At 43.0% G+C, this 18,124-nt stretch overlaps 1 long non-coding RNA gene and 1 pseudogene across 2 annotated transcripts in view; one reads left to right on the forward strand and one right to left on the reverse strand.

The window, feature by feature from the left end:
* LOC310875343 (calpain-5-like) overlaps positions 1-13,565 on the forward strand; it is a 32,587-nt pseudogene extending 19,022 nt beyond the window's left edge. The window contains exons 7-13 of the transcript XR_014571115.1: positions 807-884; positions 2,333-2,528; positions 3,746-3,868; positions 9,334-9,536; positions 12,172-12,290; positions 12,730-12,866; positions 13,232-13,565. The product of XR_014571115.1 is annotated as a calpain-5-like (transcript). The remainder of the gene's footprint in view (positions 1-806; positions 885-2,332; positions 2,529-3,745; positions 3,869-9,333; positions 9,537-12,171; positions 12,291-12,729; positions 12,867-13,231) is intronic.
* Positions 13,566-16,064: 2,499 nt separating this feature from the next.
* Positions 16,065-16,899, reverse strand: LOC310868975. The gene is made up of 3 exons (XR_014570116.1): positions 16,300-16,899; positions 16,140-16,206; positions 16,065-16,094 (listed from the first exon to the last, which is right to left on the reverse strand). It is a non-coding gene; the product is annotated as an uncharacterized lncRNA (long non-coding RNA).
* Positions 16,900-18,124: the final 1,225 nt, after the last annotated feature.

The raw sequence follows: 18,124 nt of genomic DNA on the forward strand, positions 1-18,124 counted from the left end.
CACTGTAACCTCACCTCAAGAACCTTTTCCTTCAACCTATAGAACCGTGTAATACTTAAACCCTATAGGGCTCCATTCCTGTGGAACAACTAACTACCGCTGTAAATTAGACAGACAACTTCAGTGTCCTCTTTTTTATAGAAAGGCTTTTAACTAGAATGAATGCATGGGTCTAGTTTCCGCTTTCTCTCTTTTTATTCATTTTTCTTATTACTTTTATGCTCTTTTGCTTTTATTGTTAATTTATATCATTGCATTGAATTGCCTGTTTATGTACTGTAGGCTATAACGTGAAGCACTTTGTAAACCTGTTTTTGAAAAGTGCCACAGTATATAAATAAAGTTTATATAATCTACGAGCTTGTACTTTAGATAGGCTATTTCTGGCAAATGTTCCCCCACAGAGTAGCTAGGTTCCCCCACGGGGATCTAGGGCTCAAGTGGTTAGCGGGTAGAGAGGTCATCTGGTAATTTAGAAGGACACCAGATCGGATCGGAAAAAAGGTGTAAATGTGAAAGCCCTAGTACAGTACAGTACAGTACAGTACAGTACAGTACAGTACAGTACAGTACAGTACAGTACAGTACAGTACAGTACAGTACAGTACAGTACAGTACAGTACAGTACAGCACCTCCAGAATGTGCTGCATGTCTTCATTGGTGAATTCCAGGGCAATGCACACCGTATAGAATAGATAGATACTGTGGAATGTTTGGAACAAAGGACATCTGGAACGGGCGGATGGAAATGTCTTTTTCTGCTACATTCCTAAACTACATTCTACCGTCTGTCCTTCCATTGCAGCTCGGAGGAGTGGTCTAAAGTGGGGGAGACAGAGAGAGTAGCGCTGGGCATCACCGTGGACGACGATGGAGAGTTCTGGTGAGACGCTTACAGTATTTACAGTGTAATAGTACATGGTGTAGTAACACTTTATACAGTCAACAGTATATGTGACCAGGTTTGACTGAGAGCTATAGCTGCCATCGTGCAAATTCCAGCTTTTCACCAGAGGAAAATTACTTTTTTTATTAGATTTTTTCCAAAAATGTGTTTATAGAACAGGCAGACTCTTCACAACCTAGAGCATGTCTGAAATAAGTGTCAGAGCTGAAAATGAAAGGTTCACTTCTGTGGACCACAGAAGTGAACCTTTCAAGCCTGTTTTCTTAGCTCGCTTTTTTCTGCAAGACATTACTCTATAAGCCTCCAAAACTGGTGGATCAAACTGAACAACCAATATGTCAATTTGAAGCTATGATTCCCTGCTTTAAAAATAAATAAATAAATAAATAAATCGGTCATGATTAGTCAGAAACGGTCATAGCCTATATATATAATTTATTTTATAAGAATTTGTACAGGTTTTCAGAAAACCGTAGGTTAGGTTTTAGAAGGCGTTCTTAGAATCGGCCTCAGGTCTAAACAAAATCTTATGGCAAGAACGTGACAGATCGTGTATAAAGAGATGTGAAAAGTCTGAATACGTTAACATGCTTATACTTTCTAGTAAAACAATTTAAAGAAATGCAACGAGACACGTGACACATTAATTTTGTTCAATTGCAAATGAGATATCCGAGTATTTCAGACGGATGACATCATGCTCTCTCAGACAGTGTCCTGACCAGGGACGTAAACACATAGACATCAAAGGGGGCTTCAGCCCCTGCCCTTTCACCCGTCTGTAAAACAACTGCCCTTTCCCAGACCACGAATGCAGCATTTACTACATGGTGAAAGAAATGCAAATGCCGCTCCTTTCCATGCCATGCTGGAAGGCAGCAGAAGAATTCAGAAGAATTGTTTTTTTCCCCCGAAGTCTCCTGAATTTGGAACGTAGCATTTTGCGTTGAACTAATTTGTTTAGAAATCCATGTCGTTACACACACCGCATCTCCACTAGCTAAAGAGTGGCTGTGTTGTGCCCCGAAAATAGCTGATCTACAAGCTCTCAACGCGACACGTTGTGAGCTTGTAGATCTGCTATTTTCTGTCCAAAAGTGCCGGAATCTCATCCCCTGCCTCTCTAACCCTCTCTGCACGTCCGTGCGTCTCTCTCTGTCTCTGTCTCTGTCTCTGTCTCTGTCTCTGTCTCTGTCTCTCTCTGTCTCTCTCTCTCTCTCTCTCTCTCTCTCTCTCTCTCTCCTCTCTCTCTCTCTCTCTCTCTCTCTCTCTCTCTCTCTCTCTCTCTCTCTCTCTCTCTCTCTCTCTCTCTCTCTCTCTCTCTCTCTCTCTCTCTCTCTCTCTCTCTCTCTCTCTCTCTCTCTCTCATCTCTCTCTCTCTCTCTCTCTCTCTCTCTCTCTCTCTCTCTCCCTCCCTCCCCCAGGATGTCGTTCTCAGACTGGTGTAAGAACTTCACGGACACGGACATCTGCGCCTGATCAACACGGCGCTCATCAGCCTCCACAAGACGTGGAACGATGGTGGTGCACTTTGGCAGCTGGACCAAACACGCCGAGCCGCTGCTCAACCGCTGCGGGGGCTGTGCCAATCACAAGCAGACCTTCCTGCAGAACCCACAGGTATGGGGGCTGTGCCAATCACAAGCAGACCTTCCTGCAGAACCCCAGGTATGGGGGCTGTGCCAATCACAAGCAGACCTATCCTGCAGAACCCACAGGTATGGGGGCTGTGCCAATCACAAGCAGACCTTCCTGCAGAAACCCACAGGTATACTGACTGGTGGATTGGTTGATTGGTTGATTGGTGGTTGGTTGTCCCTTCAGATTAGGACATCACTATTTTATCCATATCATGACGTTAGACTTAAGCGCTCTGTAAAGCATTGCATTTCATGTCATGAAAGGTGCTATACAAATAAAGTTTTATTATTATTATTATTATTATTAACTGGATATTGTCTGTGATTTTGGATGTGTAGCCTACTATTGTGTGTGATATGGCATAAGTGTTCCATAAAAATATAAATATCGGATCAGGAAAAAATATGTATTAGAAGAAGCGATTGTATCTCATCTCAAGTGTGGCCCCAGAAAAGGCAGTATAAAGGCTACACCGTTACGTGTTTGAAACGGTGCGAACGGTAAATGCACGTCACTGACAGCACAGACAGTGTGTCGGGCAATTAGACTTGTTTCCTGGCAGCCGTGCTGACATGAAAATAGCAGGTTAAACACAAGTGTAGCAATCATACTGCTAATGAAGGTTCCATTCCTTTTCGGTCAGGGTTGTTGCAATTGTAGGTTACATGTTAAGACTCTGCTACACGAAATTGAATCTTCGTCATGAGTAGCATTGGTACTAAAAACACATGCATTTCATGGCAATATGGTTGCTGTGAGAAAGGTCTATTTTTCCATCTCTGAAGGAAAAACCATTCCTGATATGACCAGCACCTGAGTAGCAGGCTAAGCAGTCCAACATCAGTTAGTTGGACCTACGTGGCCGGTTAAGACTGAGGTTAGGGTTAGTGACCTACGTGGCCGGTTAAGACTGAGGTTAGGGTTAGTGACCTACGTGGCCGGTTAAGACTGAGGTTAGGGTTAGGGACCTACGTGGCCGGGTTAGTGACCTACCGATGACAGTGCTGTCAAACACGTCTATGAATCGTTTATCTATGCGATCTATGAAAACGTTTAATCTGCAACACAATTTTATGTATGGGGGGCCGGGCCCCTGCTTCATCTCTCTCTCTCAGCTAGGGGGTCCTTGGGACGAAAAAAAGACCCCTGTTGTAATGGTGTACTAATATACAATCCACTCCCTCTGTGTGTTCCAGTACCTGTTTGACGTGACTAAGGATGTGGACGAGGTGCTGATCTCCTTACAGCAGAGAGACATGAAGATCCACAGACAGATCGGACAGGGAGAGAACCTCACCGTTGGCTTCTGTGTCCTGAAGGTAAGGAACACTCTGCTGCTGTACATAATCAACCAGATAACAGAAACAAATAAACGTCAGTGCCGTTTCATGGGGAGTTTTTCAAGGCAGACATTTGCTCAGTATAGCTTGGAATGATAGTCTACTACTGGAAATGTCCTGAACCCAGAAATGGTGGTTAGTATAAACTTTTATGATAGAAATGTTATCTATAGGCCTAATGAAATTCATTTTGGTTGCTAAAAGTTGCACGTTGAGCAATTTGAGTAATTAGCATAATAAGTTAATACGTGACATTAACATCCTGTATAAGGCAAAATAAATCAAAATTTCATCATTCTTTAAGTATCATGTGACGTGTCAATTAAACTAGGGGGTTTTCATGATTCTCAATCCATTCCAAGCATTAGTTTTGCACAAAAACACTCCTTGGGCTCCAAGTTTAATCTCATGCTATCCTAAAGATGACATTTGAATCATAAAAGTTTATTAAAGGGCAGGGACAGTAAATGTGTGGCGAATTATGACAAGTTCACAAGACATGTACAGACAAGAACAGAGAAACGGCCATTGTCTTACGTGATTCATGAGTTATTATGAGTCTTGTTGAGATAACAAGTTGAGATAACAACTTTTATCAAGGTTAAAGGTCAAAGGTCATAGGTTAAAAATTGTTCAAAAGATGTCCAGAGATTTTTAAGTTGTGTAAATGTGTGCCTCTGTGGGGGGTATTTATATGCAAATATCATGACCAATGGCATTGGAAGACTAAACAATGAACATCAATGATGAAAAAAGAACAGGAAAAAAATATATATATATCTAAATGTTATCGGTGGGTCTTAACAGGGTTAAGGTCATGAACCTCTTGGGTTACAACAGCAGGGCAGCGTAAAAACACAGTGAGATGTTGTTGAAACCTGAAATGAAAGGATTGATGATGAGGGCCTGAGCACAGGAACGGCTGTTAACAGATTCCATCTGAGCGATGGGGCGTCAGGACAAACTTTATTTTAGTTATTCGTTTATTTTTGGGGGTGTTGTTGAAGCCGTTTGTCTTTCTTTATACGCTTGCGTGCATGTTTGCCGGCTCCTTGTCGTTTTAGAAGGAATTTGGAACACGTACGATTCACTTCTCTGCTCGTTTGTTGAACAAACAGCGTTTGACCAGTCGTTGGTTGTTTATATAACGATCATCACGCAGACGTTACATAATAGGATCAGAATCGGGAACCAAAAAAAAAAAAGCACCGTTTTCAACACCACGTTTAATCATCACTGATTAAAGACATACCGAACCTCGGCCAAACGTCGCTTTGAGTTGAAATACGAAGCCCTGACCGATGCCTGTGATTCCACATTTCACATTTCATGTCATAGTGATACTGTAATTATAGCCCTTTTAAATCACAGTATGCGACAGAGCCAGAGCAGACCTCGCAGCATTTTCAAGTGGTCTTGAGGAGCCCTGGCTACATTCACAACACACGTCCCAGACACTCTTATCGGTGCTGTGTTGTCCTCGCTGGGCTGGCTGACAGAGGCTCGTTTAGACGAGATGACCACAGGGACCCCGAAACGAGCCATGGGTCCATAAAGGCAGGTGGCATGAGAGGGCATGCGTATGGGTGGGGAAACGCATTAGTGTTGTTGAAGGGCAGAAATTCACCATTTGTAAAGCCTTCTGATTTGGTCCCTGACTGACTAACCAGCAGGCTCATTCTGCCTTGTTCCGCCTTGATTATGTTGAATTTACTAAAACATCATTTTTGGAAAAAACTAAAACAATGATATGATATGCCAAGTCACCATGCTGTGAGGTTCCTTTTTACTGACACCAAGTTTAAAATAAGAATTGAGTGCACAGCATATCAATACAAAGCAACTGAAAAACACGTTATTTCAATGGTAGTGGATGGAGAGAGAGAGGATTTTTGTCCAACCACAAAACGGTAAACCAATGGGTGCGAAGAGGGGCACAATCACGGGCGGGACTTGACACCTCTTATCTCCATATACCCGTATTGTCCCGAATATAAGACTGATTATAAGACGACCTCATTTTTCAAGACTCCATGTGTGGAAAATTAACATTGAATCAACATCAAATAGTCTAATGCTCGATCACCCCGTTTTTTAGGATAGATTATGGCGTCGTTATCTACAGAGCAGATCAAGGGCTCGCTATACCAAAGATTGTTGTCCTCTCTAAAACCCTGCTTTGCGGTTTTCCACAAACGCCCCTTTTAGAACGCACCAGTAGACTTTCTATTGTTCCTCATTATTAAAATATCCTCCTCAGTGAGTCACACAATGAAACCGTGTCGCAACAATTACTCACCGTCTTATCTCTCTCTACTGAGCAAAACACTCCCTTATTTACTGTCCGACTATAAAAGACACCAGAGGTATCAGGTGAGTCTAGCGTGGAATACAGTATGTTGATTCAATACCCATGTTGGTGGTTGACTTTAAAAGACAGTGACACACGTGTGAAGCTACATATACAGTACATTTTTAACAGATTTCCGGTGATGCCCGGATTACATTAGATATACAATATGCACAGCTCAAAACTCGTTTAAATCAGTTACATATTGAGGCAGGGGATTTTGCGTTCGTGGTGTTTTCATGTCTTCCCATAGGTTAGTTAGTAGAAAATAGATTATTATTTTTTAGATCATTCCAAGGCTTTGGGGGGCACTAAATTAAATAGGCTGTTCTTTCCAAATTCAGATTCTTCAGAATTCAGTTCTTGGGGGACCATTAAAAACATAAAAGACCAAAGGTCACATCATCAGAATTATTGTGATGTTTAGCTGGAAGAGTTCCAACAATGTCCTTAAAATAGATGTGTATTACACATCTCTCCCTGCCAGAGAAGACAGAGCCGTGCACCTTATCAGATGGTATTCAGCATTGTATACTGTGTATGGCAGTGGTTCGCAAACTACGTTTTTCTTTGTGCTCAGGTTTAGGGTAAACAACATTTTACACCCACAACACTCCTGAATTATATTGTTACTTTATAGCACCTTACATCATAATTAGGGTGAGCAGTATGGGTTAGCGCCCCAGCCTGTGTCCTCCATGAGGAGGAAGCCCAAAAAACCCTTGTGAGGCCTTTAGGAGGGCCATTATAATCCACCACTCCTGAATGAAGTGCCTGGTGCTAGGAGTCTGAGAATTTTAGTTTTTTCATGTCATATGAAAGCAGCAGGGAATCATATAGCTTCAAATTGACATATTGGTTGTTCAGTTTGACCCACCAGTTTTGGAGATATGGCTTATAGAGTAATGTAATGTCTTGCAGAGAAACAGCGAGTTGAGAAAACAGGCTTGAAAGGTTCACTTCTGTGGTCTCTAACATTACACCTAGTTACATGTTTAAGCATTTATTTCATATTTACATTTTCGATTTCAGCTCTGACACTTATTTCAGACATGCTCTAGTATGTGAAGAGTCTGCCTGTGCTATTAACTCATTTTGGATAAAATCTAAATCAATTTAGTTATTCTCCTCTGGTGAAAAGCTGGAGGTTGCACGATGGCAGGCTCTCAGTCAAATATGGTCACAAATGGTGGTCCGTGGCTCAAATGCAGGATAAACTAGAAAAAGTGCCCTTCTGGGCACAGGTCTCCACCAGGATAGGAATGTAGGACATTGCAGCTTGCCTTCATCTGGTGGTTGGATAAAAGGGCAACAAAAGTAAATTATCGACAGATCCGTGCAGTTAGAGGTAAAACACTTTTCGGACAGTTTTAGCGCCACATTGAGGCTGAGTTGAAATTGTTCATGTGGCATTTCTTCCTCGGCCTAGTGGGAATGTGCGTGCACAATTTCACGGAAATCACGCGATGTGTTCATGATTTGCAGCATTTTGTTTGAAACTGAGCACTCCTGTGAACTTTGGAAGCCAATCTTAACCAAGACACACACACGGACACACGGACGGAGTGCAAAACATACTCTCCCCCCATGCCTTCGGCCTGGTGGAGACAATAATGGACCTCGATATGAAAAGGGATTAAGAGTGGAAGAAGCAGCGTTTCTATGAATCCCATAATCCTATAATAATACTTCAAAAACCCTTTTTCCCCAGAGGAAAGTTTTCTTTCCGTTTAGGGAAGCTGGTTCCATTGCGGTAAAGAAATGTCATTTCATCACAGTTCGCTGGCAAAGATTGTTCATATGGTATTTAAAGGATTGAATTCCACATCTGGCCACAGTTTTCCATGTGTCTGAATGAACAACTGGCTACTAGGGGCCTGCCATACTCTGTGTTATAAGCTCAATATGTCAGTTTGTCAGCTCCCATGATCTTTTGTGGCCAGATGTAATTTTCTGGGTCTAGTAAGTATAGGACAATATTAAATAATAAAGAAATCGGCATAAAATGTGGTCAAAGAAGACATATTTAGCCACTTGTTCGAATGTCCCCCCCGGCCCCCTGTCAAATATAGCTACGAAAGAAAGCAGCAAATGGAAAAAGAATTGCCCTCATCTTTTACTTTCTGTAATAACAACCTAAAACATGAACATTGGTTGAAAAACACACAAAGTTGTCCTTCAAGCCCGATTCTAAGATATTTATATTCAGTCTCTCTCTCTCTCTCTCTCTCTCTCTCTCCAATTCTCAGTCTTCCACAAGCCTTCCACTGGGGCCTTCTGTCCCAGTGGAAATACACATGTTGTACCCATTTACACCACAAGGTGGCAGAAGAAATGCATCTGTGTCTGGCATGCGCCACACAGAACAGTGAAGTCAGTGGTATTTCACTGCTGTCGACTCCAGGCAGACAGCACATTCAAGTTACATTAATTATTTGTTACAAATTACAAATAATTAATGTAACTAATAGTGTATAAATGGGCCTAAAATGATTTATTTGGGGGGAAAAAGACGGATCATAACAGCCTGTAAGCCTGCAGAGCCAAAGGTCAAGCATTACGTGGTTACATCTCTGCGAAAAGACACATTGACACGAATCCAACATGATAGAACATCATGTGGCAACTTGGCAACCCACTTGAATGGGTTGCCTCTTTCAGCCAACCTGAAAAGAACCCTCATTTATCAGGCTCAATTTTATAGTGTACAAACTCCTCAGTGTATCACTTCCAATTACACTTGTCTATCCTGTGTCCTGCATGAGCTGTCTCTCTCTCTTCCTTCCAAGGGGGGGGGGGGGTCCCTGGAACAACATATTTTCAGATGGCGGTCGACGGTCCAAATACATACAGTATAGGCCTAATTTTTGGGGTCCTTTCACATGAAATAGTCTGCGGACATAACATAGGATTTTCAGTAAACTGATTTAGACGACATAGAATCTCAAGTCTCAGGTCTCAATAGGTTAACCAAATAAAAAAATCATGTTACTGCACCTTTGGAATGGGGTCAGCAGGTCAGCAGGGGTCAGCAGGTCGTGGCGATCATTTGGATTCATTTCCTGCTTCCTGTGTGGTCCTTTCATTCATTAAGGTGGAGCTGAACAGGAAGTACCGCATGCACGACATCCTGACCCAGCTGACGGTGGAGACGTCTCTGTACATCAACGCTCGCACCGTGTTCAAACGCTGCTCGCTCCCTAGGGGGCGCTATGTCATCATCCCCTCCACCTTCAGGCCGCTGACGCTGGGAGAGTTCATGCTGCGCGTCTTCACCGACGTCGACTCTGGCTGCAGGTACTTATGGGGCCTTTTTAATAATAATAATAACAATAACAGCAATAACAGCAAGAACAATAACAATAATAATAATAATTAAATTGTACACATACTACAGTACACCTAATATTACAACTAATAATAATCATACTAATAATACATTTTGTTCACAACACTTTTCATTTGAAACAAATTTCAAAGTGCTACATGGCACAAAAAAGGAAATACAAATGTAAGATGTAAGTGACATGAGAAGTTTAAAAGTTTTAAAAGACGCATAGAGGCATCGGACCAGTGAGTATACAGTAGGCAAAAGCCTTGTTAAAAAGAAACGTTTTTTCCCCTAAAAGTCCCCCTTTAAAATAGTGAAATATACTTCCGAGCAGCACTGTTCTGAATGTACTGGAGCTTCTGGATACTCGTATAGGGATCCCGATGAGAAGTGCGTTGCCGTCCTATAGCCTCGGTACCCAGGCTCTTATTTTCGTTCACATTCGGCTCAAAAAGAAAAGCCTCTGGCGTAGGAACCCCACTTCTGTTATCTACCGGGGGAGGGGAGGAGGGGGGAACCGATAGGATCCAACGCCTGTTTTCGACCGGCACCCGCTCCTCTAGACCTGAAACCACAAAGGCTGGGCCAGGCTACAGTATAGTATTAGTCCAGCCTTGAGGAGAGTGTGGGGGACAGACGGAGCCGGGCTATGTTTCTGAGGTGGAAAGAAAGAGGTTTTTGGACAGGTGTTTAATGTGGGAATCAAAGGTCTGCATGGTGATCGAGGGTCCATTTCAATTAACACCCATGTTGGTGACTACAGGTGAGAGGGTGAGGTTCTGGCCACAGGTATATTGGGGAAGGCCCAGACCTCGTGGGGGGGTATATTGGGGGTATATTGGGGAAGGCCCAGACCTCGTGGGGGGGTATATTGGGGGTATATTGGGGAAGGCCCAGACCTCGTGGGGGAGAGGGTGAGGTTCTGGCCACAGGTATATTGGGAAAGGCCCAGACCTCGTGGGGGGGTATATTGGGGGTATATTGGGGAAGGCCCAGACCTCGTGGGGGGGTATATTGGGGGTATATTGGGGAAGGCCCAGACCTCGTGGGGGGGTATATTGGGGGTATATTGGGGAAGGCCCAGACCTCGTGGGGGGCGCCGATGAGAAAAGGCCTTCCGTTTTGGGGCTGTTACGTTGCAGGAAGTCGTGTTTAATCCAGCCCTGTACATCCTTAAGGCAGCCGGTCAGTGTGGACGATGGTGGCGGCCGCAGTATTCGCTCACTCTTCAGGTAACGCTGAAGAATGTAACGTACTGAATTAAGTACAATGTGAGGTTTATTCCATGTCGGCTGATGCACTATTGCGCTTATTTTTTTGTGTTCATAAGGAGTGTTGTAGTACTTGAGTCAGGTCTCGAATCCACATGTTCACTTCCGGTCTCGCCCATAATTTTAATCGGTCTCGACTCGGTCTCGGACCAAGGCACTCGCGACTCTTGCCCCGCCAAGTCCACTTGAGTCACGAGTCACTACAACGCAATGAAATCATTTCATTATTATGTGAAAATACGCTTGTGTAAGTCGCCCCTCAACTTCCCTGCACGTCCAAAATAAACGCACGCCTCTCATTGAGAATGAATTACTAGGCGTGTCAGTCACTCCCCGTCTGAAAAGACCTTTAGAGTGACATTACAGATGACTGTTCTCTCACAGAGAGCTAAGCTAACAGATGATAAAGTGACATTACATATGACTGTTCTCTCACAGGGAGCTGACAGATGATAAAGTGACATAACAATATGACTGTTCTCTCACAGGGAGCTAACAGATGATAAAGTGACATTACAGATGACTGTTCTCTCACAGGGAGCTGACAGACGATAAAGTGACATTACATATGACTGTTCTCTCACAGGGAGCTAACAGATGATAAAGTGACATTACATCCTGACTGTTCTCTCACAGGGAGCTGACAGACGATAAAGTGACATTACATATTACTGTTCTCTCACAGGGAGCTGACAGATGATAAAGTGACATTACATATGACTGTTCTCTCACAGGGAGCTGACAGATGATAAAGTGACATTACATCCTGACTGTTCTCTCACAGGGAGCTGACAGATGATAAAGTGACATTACATCCTGACTGTTCTCTCACAGGGAGCTGACAGATGATAAAGTGACATTACATATGACTGTTCTCTCACAGGGAGCTGACAGATGATAAAGTGACATTACAGATGACTGTTCTCTCACAGGGAGCTGACAGACGATAAAGTGACATTACAGATGACTGTTCTCTCACAGGGAGCTGACAGACGATAAAGTGACATTACAGATGACTGTTCTCTCACAGGGAGCTGACAGACGATAAAGTGACATTACATATGACTGTTCTCTCACAGGGAGCTGACAGACGATAAAGTGACATTACATATGACTGTTCTCTCACAGGGAGCTAAGCTAACAGACGATAAAGTGACATTACATATGACTGTTCTCTCACAGGGAGCTAAGCTAACAGACGATAAAGTGACATTACAGATGACTGTTCTCTCACAGGGAGCTAACAGATGATAAAGTGACATTACAGATGACTGTTCTCTCACAGGGAGCTGACAGATGATAAAGTGACATTATGACTGTTCTCTCACAGGGAGCTGACAGACGATAAGCCTGCGATAAAGTGCTGGAGTGCGTTCCTCGGTTACCCTCAGATGGTGACACACGTCTACATTCATGCAGCCGAGGGACTGGAGAAGCAGGACAACGCCGGTAACACACCACTCTATCATTTATAGATACAGTATAGGCTACGGTAGATACAGTATACGTGTATACAGTATAGTCTAGATGCGTATATTATGATCCATTGAACCACTATAGTTGTTCAATATTGGTTGATTTTTGATTCCTCATGCACTGAAGGAAGCATGCGGTCAGTCCGTTGCTCTCCCCAGGTTGGCAGAGGGAGTGTAGAGCCCAGGATTACACTAGATTATTGACACTGGGTGAAAAAATGGGTTATAAAATCATGGAGAAAAAAAAAAAGACTATAGTCTCAACCTATTTAACCACTTGAACCCTATACTTAGTTGAGCGGAGTCCCACAGGTGTCTGTACTAGGCCCCCTCCTGACCCCCGTGACATGAGTTCATTCCCAGAGTTGGGGGTCCTTGAAATGAAAACCCACAGCTTTGCGTGTCCCCTCCAGGCGCGGACCCCTACGTGGTCATCTACTGCGAGGGGAAGTCGGTGCGCTCCACCACCCATCCTGACACTCTGGAGCCAGAGTTTGCAACCAGAGCCATCTTCTACAGGAAGAAACCCCGGAAACCAATCACCATAGAGGTAAGATGCAATAAACCAATCACCATAGAGGTAAGATGCAATGGTGGAGAGGAACCAATCAATCACCATAGAGGTAAGATGCAACTGAGGAGAGGAACTAATTAGAACTAAGTACTTTTTTGCAGGGGCTCTAGCCCTTCAAGAAAGTCTTATACACGTCATAATTATGTGTCTGAGCAAATCTGTATTTTTGAGGGGAGCCCTGCAGCCCCACACAGGTTGTCGTTGGTTTGCACCATAACAGGAGCAAAAAGAAAACCTATCCCTATAGTTCTCGACTCCACTAACTCTCTTGTTTTTTACCTCTCTAAATGTTTCCCGGCCGTTCGTCTCGTCTCATCTCGTCTCGTCTCGTCTCCCGTCAGGTGTGGAACAGCAACGCCGTCAAGGACCAGTTCATGGGCCAGGTGACGCTGGCGGCCACGGTCAAGGACTCCACGGACCCCCAGAGGCTGAAGCTGAGGAAGAGGGGCCGGAGCATGGCCGAGGAGATGCCGGGGACCATCAGCCTGAGGGTGGTCACCTCCACGCAGCTCACTGCCATGTGAACGCAGCGCCGCGTCTCATCCTTCGCTGTGCGAGGCTCAGCGACTGCACACAGTCAATAGCAAAAACAACGGCTACAAATAGTTAGGGAGAGTTTTAGCCAAATTTGAGACCAATCTGAAAAATAAATGCTTACCGAAAGCTTTCTTCACACAATTTGTGTTCATAATCCTACATTCTTCAAAATTTCATTCATGCTTTGAGTAGCATGTGACAGGTCAAACTGGTCGTTTTTTGTGCAAAAACAAAAGTTTGCAATGGATTCAGAATCATGAAAACCTTGTAGTTTGACACGTCACATGGTACTGAAAGCAGAATGACATTTTCTTTAAAAAAAACATGCCTGCATAGGTTGTTACACATGGTACTGAAAGCAGAATGACATTGCCTGCATAGGTTGTTAATGGAACCCCAACTTTCAGCAGCTGTCACAAAGTTTCAAAAGGCTTGGAACAAATTGAGAGGTGACAGTAGACACCTTTATGAACACATTTTGCTATTGGTAAGCATTTATTTTGCAGATTGGTCACAAATTGGCTATAACTTCCCCCAACTAAAAGTTATTCTGTAACTATTGGCTGTGCAAATTGGATGAGTGAAATAAATACAGATTTGAGGCCAAGGGGGGGGGGGGGGGGGGAAAGGAGTCGCAGAAAACTACGTAGAGGTAGCAGCACACGTGCAGCTCCAACGCAATCATTTATTAAGACCACCGCAAATAAAAACAAATGATTTGATTTCCATTATTTAATCCCTGTATCGGTCGATTAACCATTAAAATACACATGCTCTGCATGGAAATACACAAGGCCACACCCACCTGACCACTTGTTAAATGGTCAGAGAAGAATATTTGTCGCATCTTGACAGGTTGTGAGCTAGATGATGCTATTCTTTGGAAACTTTGACCTATACAAACGACCCATATCTATCCATCTGTAATAATGGCATGCGACAGTAGGTTGATGGTGAGTTAATAAATTATTCCACTGGAGCGACGACAAGTGCTATTTTTAAAGCGCCCGGCCACAGGAGGACATTTGGAGGGGGTTCCTTGCATCCGTGGGACGATAATTATGACAAAGAAGATGTATTAATGTTTTGTGCTAAATGTACTGAATCAGTTGCACTGTGACTGCAGAGATATAGCAGAGGGATATGTATGATAATATGACCAAAGAGGGACTTACAGTATGTTATGGAATAACTATCTGTTAGGATTTGACATGCTGTGCAACATCTTACGGCCAAACTACACCAGGAGTTCTTTTTTAAAGCGCGCGTACACGAATGAGACGTATTAGCACAAACCAGTGTTGTTTTTGGCAGCAAATTTTTTATTTTAGTTTTAGTCATAGTCTTTTGAATAGTTTACATTTAGTTTCAGTCACATTTTAGTCAGCTGGAATGTTTTAGTGTTAGTTTTAGTCGACTAAAGTGTAAAAAGACTTGTCTTTTACTTGTACTGGATCTCTTGTCCTTTACTAGTCCCTTCCTAACATTTTAGTCTAGTTTTATTTGTTGACGAAATTGTCGACATATTTAGTTTGTCATCATAGCGTAGTTTTCATTTAGTTTCCATTTAGTTTTAGTCAGTGAAAAAAGGTAGTCGACGAACATTCTTCGTCTTAGTTTTAGTCAACGAAATCAACACTGGCACAAACGCACTTATAGATCCAGGCCTATTTTAACATCTGCGTGTACGGTGCTCATGTATCCGCATATTACACACCCGCGTGCGTTTGGTGTAGCTTGGCCGTTATTACGTTGACATCTTGTACAACTGTGTTGAATATTTCCGCATGGCACCGCATACAATATCTTGTACTAAACAACCCTCTAGGTGTACTGCGGTGACATTTAGGGTGACACCGTTACAAAGACAAGTGCCTCTATTGTCACTCCCATCAAGTGCTGAGGAATGAATGGATTGTGTTTACGATGTTTTGTATTTCTTCTTTGTAGTTGCAGGAGTTAGCTTTCCAACCGTTATGTATAAGGACATGCCACAACTTCCACATCCTTCTACAGTTTAGACTAGAGGGAATACGAGAGCGCTCGCACCCAAAACACGCTCGCCCCGGGGCAAATACTGTAAGAGAACCTCGGGAACTGTTGCTACCAGCTATTCCGAAATGTAACCTCAGTCAAACGATGCCTAAACCTAACCTTATTCCTGAACGTAACCTCAGTCAAACCATGCCTAAACCTAACCTTATTCCTGAACGTAACCTCAGTCAAACCATGCCTAAACCTAACCTTATTCCTGAACGTAACCTCAGTCAAACAATGCCTAAACCTAACCTTATTCCTGAACGTAACCTCAGTCAAACCATGCCTAAACCTAACCGTATTCCTGAATGTAACCTCAGTCAAACCATGCCTAAACCTAACCTTATTCCTGAACGTAACCTCAGTCAAACCATGCCTAAACCTAACCTTATTCCTGAACGTAACCCCAGTCAAACCATGCCTAAACCTAACCTTATTCCTGAACGTAACCTCAGTCAAACCATGCCTAAACCTAACCTTATTCCTGAACGTAACCTCAGTCAAACCATGCCTAAACCTAACCTTATTCCTGAATGTAACCTCAGTCAAACCATGCCTAAACCTAACCTTATTCCTGAATGTAACCTCAGTCAAACCATGCCTAAACCTAACCTTATTCCTCAACGTAACCTCAGTCAAACCATGCCTAAACCTAACCTGATTCCTGAACGTAACCTCAGTCAAACCATGCCTAAACCTAACCTTATTCCTGAACGTAACCTCAGTCAAACCATGCCTAAACCTAACCTGATTCCCGAACGTATTAAACCTCAGTAAAACTATGCCTGAACCTAACCATATTTCTGAACATGACTCAGTCAAACCATGCCTAAACCTAAACATATTCCTGAACATAACCTCAGTTAAACTATGCCTAAACCCAACCTTATTCCTAAATGTAACCTCAGTAAAACTATGCCTAAACCTAACCATATTCCTGAACGTAACCTCAGTAAAACCATGCCTAAACCTAACCATATTCCTGAACGTAACCTCAGTAAAACTATGCCCAAACCTAAACTAAACCTAAATCCCTAACTTCAATGTAACCTCAGTTAAACCCATGTGTTTTGGGGTGGTGAGCGCTTTGTTCCGGTTACCTCTATAGTTACTTAAACCAGGTTTTATCGCATTTGGTCAGCATGAGCACCTCTTCACACCAAGCAATTTTTGAGTCAGTTTATGTTACTTTTTTTTATGACTTATACTGTATAAACAAACATTCCGTACAGCTTCTTGTGAAGATATTATGTCGTTTTATCATTAATTAATATGCACACGCACATTTCCATACAAACTGCTGTCGAGTGATGTCGTTTTCCATTCCAGTATTATTATTATTGTTATGACAATCACACAACGTTGTGTTTGCTAAATGTTTGTTTTCAACTTGTTTTTGGTCATATCTGTAATGAATGTATTTTGTAAATTTCAGACATTTTGTTTTCATTGTTGTGTGAATTATTTTTCTTAGTCACGGGGGGTTCTTGAAGGGGTCCTCAGCAAAAGTAATAGATAGATAGATAGACAAAATATATTTGAGATTGGTAGAGGGGCTTCAGCATAATTTGGCGGGTCCTTGACATGGGAAATATTTTGAGAACCAGCAGCTTTAGATCAGGGGTCCTTGACCCCTAGGGGCAGTGGCGTGCACAGACATTTAGAGGGGCAGGTGCTCAAGTGAAAAAAAGGGCACCTTGTGCAGTGCATTTTGGTGCGGGAACCCATTTTGGTGCTTTAGCTATTGAAAAATAGCAGACCTATACAAGCTCATATAGCGCGCCACCGAGTGGCGCGCTATATGAGCTTGTAGGTCTGCTATTTTCTTTTTTAATCTAATAACCACTGACGTAGAAACATAGCTTTAGATTGTGGGGGGCCTAAATAATATAGTAGAAGCGTTTTTATCAAGATTTGATCAATGTCACCGCATGGTCCACACACTACAAATTAAGAAAAAAAAGAAGAAAAAATAAACGTTTTTTTCTTTCTTTTTTTTAAGAGCAAAATTGCCAAAAGGGCAGGGGGTGCTCTAGCACCCCCTAGTGTCTATCTGTGCACGCCACTGCCTAGGGGGGGTCCTCAGAGTTTCTACAAGGGGGGACCACCAGCTTTAGATCAGGGGTCCTTGACCCCTAGGGGGGTCCTCAAAGTTTCTACAAGGGGGGACCACCAAATCTGTGTGTCAAGTCGTTGAACCCTAGAGCATTCCTATTCTGAGGAGAACTTTAGCCAAACTGGGGCGGCAGTGGATCAGGGATGGGAACCCGTTAGTGTCGAAGTGTCCTTGAGCAAGACGCTGAACCCCTTATTGCTCCCGATGTGCAGGTTGGTGCCTTGCATGGTTTCCTCCGGCATCGATGTGTGAATGGGTGAATGTAATGCACAATCTCTGTAGTAAAGCGCCTTGGATAAAGGTGCTATATAAATGCACCATTTGCCAAATATTGCAAGCTGTCTACAAGCTCACAACGCCTTGTGAGCTTGTACATCGGCTATTTTCTGCTAAAAGGTTTGGTGTATAGAGGGGGGGGGGGGGGGAAATAGTAGTAAAGTAAAGTTTACAAAAGTACGGACTTTTTAAGAGGTTAAATATCATAAACACTAATTATGCCAATGATCGTGTATACACGTCTTTGAAATCAAAACCAAGGCGTGCC

This window comes from Protomyctophum parallelum (genome assembly GCF_964188405.1).
Source record: "Protomyctophum parallelum genome assembly, chromosome: 1".
Taxonomy (NCBI): domain Eukaryota; kingdom Metazoa; phylum Chordata; class Actinopteri; order Myctophiformes; family Myctophidae; genus Protomyctophum; species Protomyctophum parallelum.